This window comes from Silene latifolia, chromosome 2, assembly GCF_048544455.1.
Source record: "Silene latifolia isolate original U9 population chromosome 2, ASM4854445v1, whole genome shotgun sequence".
Taxonomy (NCBI): Eukaryota; Viridiplantae; Streptophyta; class Magnoliopsida; order Caryophyllales; family Caryophyllaceae; genus Silene; species Silene latifolia.
In genome coordinates this window covers 114,959,355-114,964,292 of record NC_133527.1, presented here as the reverse complement: position 1 = coordinate 114,964,292, position 4,938 = coordinate 114,959,355, and the positions used below count along the sequence as shown (strand labels likewise).

The following is a 4,938-nucleotide window of genomic DNA, read 5'->3' as shown; positions in this document are numbered from 1 at the left end:
TTTTCTCAACTGCTCTCTCCTGAGCCATCTCCACCAACCTCTCAGCTCTCCCAGCCCTCTCATAAGCTTTCTTAACATCAGTAAGGACTCCCACGGGTAACTTATCCATGATCTTAGGGGTCAACCCCCTCTCAAACCTCAGCGCTAGGTTCTCCTCACTCAAACCCATGTCCTCAGCATACCTAGACTTCTCATTAAACTGCTTGTAGTACTCAACCACTGACATGTCAGATGTCATCCTAAACCCATCAAACTCCTCCCTCAGCTTACTCCTCACATGCTCAGGTACAAACTCCTTCCTCATAGCTCTCTGAAACTCTTCCCAAGGTATAGCAGGTAAGCCCTGCTTCGCGTACATCTCCCTAGCACTCACCTTCACCTTATCCCACCACTCACCAGCTGCTTCCCTCAGGTAGAACGCAGCTTGCTCTACTCTCATCTCATCAGGACAGTGTACCAAGTCCAGTATGTTCTCCATCTCGCGATGCCAGTTGTCAAGAAGATTAGGCTTCCCGGTCCCCTTGTACTCTTTTGGGTTAAACCTCGCTATATAAAGGCTGATCTTGGAGTGGTCAAACTCCTTATCCTTTCCCACTCTCTTTAGGGCCTCAGTAAGAGCATCTTGGTGCTCCAACATCTTAACTACATCGTCGATGTTCATGCTCTCAGCTCTCGCATATAAGGCGTTTCTCTTGGGCGGCATCTTGAAACTATATAAGAAAGGGTAGATATAAACATACACACTAAAACCTCAAAACACGAAAGCAGATTGCCCAGAACACACTCGATCGAGTGCCTAAACCTACTCGATCGAGTAGAGGCTACTCGATCGAGTGCCCACTATACTCGATCAAGCGCCCCGACATCAGACCCAAAACAGACCTTCTGATCTCTAACATACTCGATCGAGTAGCACAGCTACTCGATCGAGTGACCCCCTACTCGATCGAGTGCCCTATGTACTCGATCGAGTGCCCAAAAACACGATTCTGGTTATAAAAACGTCAAATACCCACTCGATCGAGTCAGACCCACTCGACCGAGTACCTCACCTACTCGATCGAGTACCCCTTACTCGATCGAGTCATGCTGACTCGTATATACTACCCGCATGTTATCTCACATATCCCAACATACTATACAACTTTATAAACTCAACATTATAATATAGTTAGGCATACAATTCTACACAACTCTTCATATGATCAACAAAATAACTTTTTCATGTTATCAAATGTCATATAATAAACATCCAACATGCCTCTTATTCAAACAACATTTTCATATACTTCACCAACCTTTCATTCACAATTTCAATCTTCTACTCCCAACATCCAACAATTCACAACATATATCGTCACATCCGCATACAAACTAGCAAACATCACATACGACCTTGACATATACCCCCCATGTGACCGGTTCAAAATTGTAGGGCGAGTTCGCGACTTTAGGACGTCTCCCAAGTCTTTGCATTAGCTCCTACAACCTTTACCCCGGGTTCATTTTAATTTACTCCCTATATTCATTAGATTCATTGGTTACAGGTTTCAGGATCGTCGCTCTGATACCATTTTGTAACACCACCATACTCCAAGTGCCTTACCAGGACCACTCAGGTATAAAGATGCTACCATCTCGGTTGCCCGAGGCAATGATAATCATAAGACAATAACGAAACAACATTTAAATAGTAAAACTTTAGTGAAAGGTTACAATCCAAAACCAAATATCAAAATACGGTTACATGTTCTCAAAACCAACAACTAAAAGAAATGTTTGATAAACTAATCATGCTACAGCGGAATGGAAGACTCTATCATCGACGGTGGCACATCCCGGCTATCCCATGTAACTCGACTCATACCTGCTCAACAACTGCTCACCATCCCGAATGGATCACCACGATTTTTAAAACAATAAACGGGGTCGTACTAATCATACAATTTATATAAACCAACAATACAAGAAACAAACAAGCAACTCAATCATCACGGATATACTCCAAACTCCAATCCCAACTCCACAATCCCGACTACACTAAAGTGTATAGCCCTGCCCGAGTGCCCATCGCAACAGTCACTCCACGCCGCCGATGGGGACCGCGGCCGTACCCACCAAATCCCCGCTCATCTCCGTCGAGCGATAAACCCAAATTCCTTAATGTGCACATCCCTTCTGTGGCGGGTTCCACAGAAGGCGAATAATGGGCGTGAAGCCACTCCCGCAAGTAACTCCACTCAGCCAGGGACGCGCCCCGAAGAACACAGACAGATACAAACAATCACAGCTACTATCAACAACCAAATCCAGCAATCGTCACAATACAAGTATGATAATATTCAACAACCACAAAACACCAACAACACATTATGGGACTAATACTGAGTAGGGAAACCCTACCTGGAAAGCAACACAGTCAGACGGTCTCAATAGCTGATATCAAAAGGCTTCTTCTACGAATCCTCCTCCTAACATACAAACATATAATCACTACCAATCACGAAATACAACAAAACTCCCAAATCCCCAAATTAGGCTTTAACTAACTTTAACGAAATACTATAAAAATGGTACGTAATATTACCCTCGACGCAAGGATCACAAAGGTATAAAGAAAGGTGAAATCCGACCTTCCAAGCTCCGGGATTTGCCAACAATGCGATTGATGCGAAGAACGTAGTTTGTTTTCTCTTTGAAAGTGATTAGGTTTATAAAAGTGTTTAAAGAAAGTGACAGAAGTAATTATATACCAAATCGCATTATTAAAAAAACCCGACAAATCATCCCCCCGTAAACCGGCTACTCGATCGAGTAGCTGAGATACTCGATCGAGTGCCCCCTACTCGATCGAGTATCAAGGTTACTCGATCGAGTACCCAACAGGTCAGAAACTATTTTAAAACGCAACACACCCTTACTCGACAGAATAAGGCCCACTCGATAGAGTACCCAGAGACTCATAAAACCGTAGTATTACAACTTTTACCTTTTCCGGCACTTTTGTTTCGACATCCTTCTTTGGAAGAGCATCCTCCACATCTTTGACTTCTTCAACCACAATTGAATCATCCACTTTCTTTGGAATATCCTCACCTTTCTTATCATTAGGAGAAACCTCCAACTCAACAAGTACCTCCTCATTTTCCTTGAGCATGGGTGGCTCATCATATTTCGTACCACTCCTCAAAGTGATAGCATTGATGATAGCATGTGGTTGTTCACCTTGAGGTGGTAATTGACCCGTTTTTCTTTGAGAGCTAGATGTGGCAAGTTGAGTCATTTGTTGCTCTAGAATCTTGATGGCGGCATTGTGAGTTTGATCGCTCTTTTGTATTCGAGCTAATAATTCCCTTTGCATTTGTACTACCAAGGCCTCAAGATTACCCCCCCCCCCCCTTCTTGGTTGTTTTGTTGGACATTTTGGGGTGGTGGACCTTGGTTTGGTTGGAAATTTTGTTGACGTGGCATTTGTTGTTGGTTTTAACTTTGATAGCCCGGTGGTTAATTATACCTTTGTTGCGGTGGAACATAGGCATTTTGTTGTTGAGGTTGAGGTTGAGGGTCAAGCGCATTGGTACTTTTGTAAGACATTTTCGGGTGAAATTTTGAGTTTGGGTTATAAGTATTTGAAAATGTCCCTGGTGGATATGAACTTTGTCTAAAAGTTTGATAAACACATACCTCCTCCATAGTAGCTTGGCAAAGAGCGGCGTAATGACCCGCACCTCCGCAACCTTCGCAAACAATAATGTGACTAATAGAGGACACGACATTGAGTTGTTGAAGAAAAATATTTGCATCTCGGTCCACCAATTATTGTTGGAGTAAGGCAATTTGAGCGTACGAAACGGAGTTATCGGAAGATTCCTCCTTACCCTTAAGTGGCACACTTCAGGAATTGACATATTTGGCATCATGAATCGTCATGGATTCAATCGTGGCATGAGAAATATCCGTGTCAATTTGATCAAACCGCCCAATGTTGGCGGAATCAAGAATTCGTCGGGACTCGGCACAACATCCATTGTAGAATGTTATAGCTAAGAACCAAGCATCCAACCCATGATGTGGGCATTGCCTTTGAAACTCCATGTACCTTTACCAAACTTCATATAAGCTCTCAAGGGCTTGTTGACGCAATCCCATGATTTGGCTCCTCAAAGTTTGAGTTTTCTCCGGTGGAAAAAACTTTTGATAGAAAGAGCCAATGTTTCCCAATTGGTGATTCCCATGGCAGTGCGATCAAGGCTATTGATCCATAGCTTTGCTTTGTCCTTAAAGAGAAAGGGAAAAGTATTTCCCTAATTTGATCTTGAGTGACTCTCGTTTGCCGAATCATGGAGCAATAGTCACAAAAATTTTGAATATGCAAATTGAGATCCTCCAAATTGCTTCCTCTCCACAAGGCTAATAAAAGCCGGTTTGATCTCGAATTTTGGGGCGGTAATTTGAGTAGTTGTAATATCGACCGGAAGCATAGCCGCGGTGGACTTGGAATAATCAGAAAGTTTCACCATCTTTTTAGTTGGAGATGGTGGTGGTGGTGGATATGAAGAATTAGAAACCTCCTCCTCTTCAAAAGCTTTAAGATCGTCTAAGTAAGACTTTCTTGCACTTTCAATTTGCACGGGAGAAACGGCTTCTTTAATTTCTTTCAAAAAACGTCGTCTTCTACGCAAAGTTTTCTCGGGCTCGGAATCCGGCGAAAGCAAATCTCCAATACGAGAAGACCTGGGCATAAGACAACAATCTCAAGAAATTCGTGAGTAACGGTCTCAAGGAACAAGTGTTCCTCAAGACAAATGAAAACAAGATAGAAATCAATAATTCTAAACGCAATAAAACCGTGCTCCCCTGCAACGGCGCCAAAATTTGATAGGCTTTGTCGCACACCTAATCAAAGATAATGTTTCTAGACACAAATTAATGTAGTAC

General features: G+C 42.8%; 1 non-coding gene across 1 annotated transcript; it reads left to right on the top strand.

Annotated features, from left to right (window-relative positions):
• The first annotated feature begins 4,060 nt into the window (after positions 1–4,060).
• On the top strand, positions 4,061–4,167 carry LOC141645074 (small nucleolar RNA R71). The gene has a single exon (XR_012544667.1). It is a non-coding gene; the product is annotated as a small nucleolar RNA R71 (small nucleolar RNA).
• The last annotated feature ends 771 nt before the right edge of the window (positions 4,168–4,938 follow it).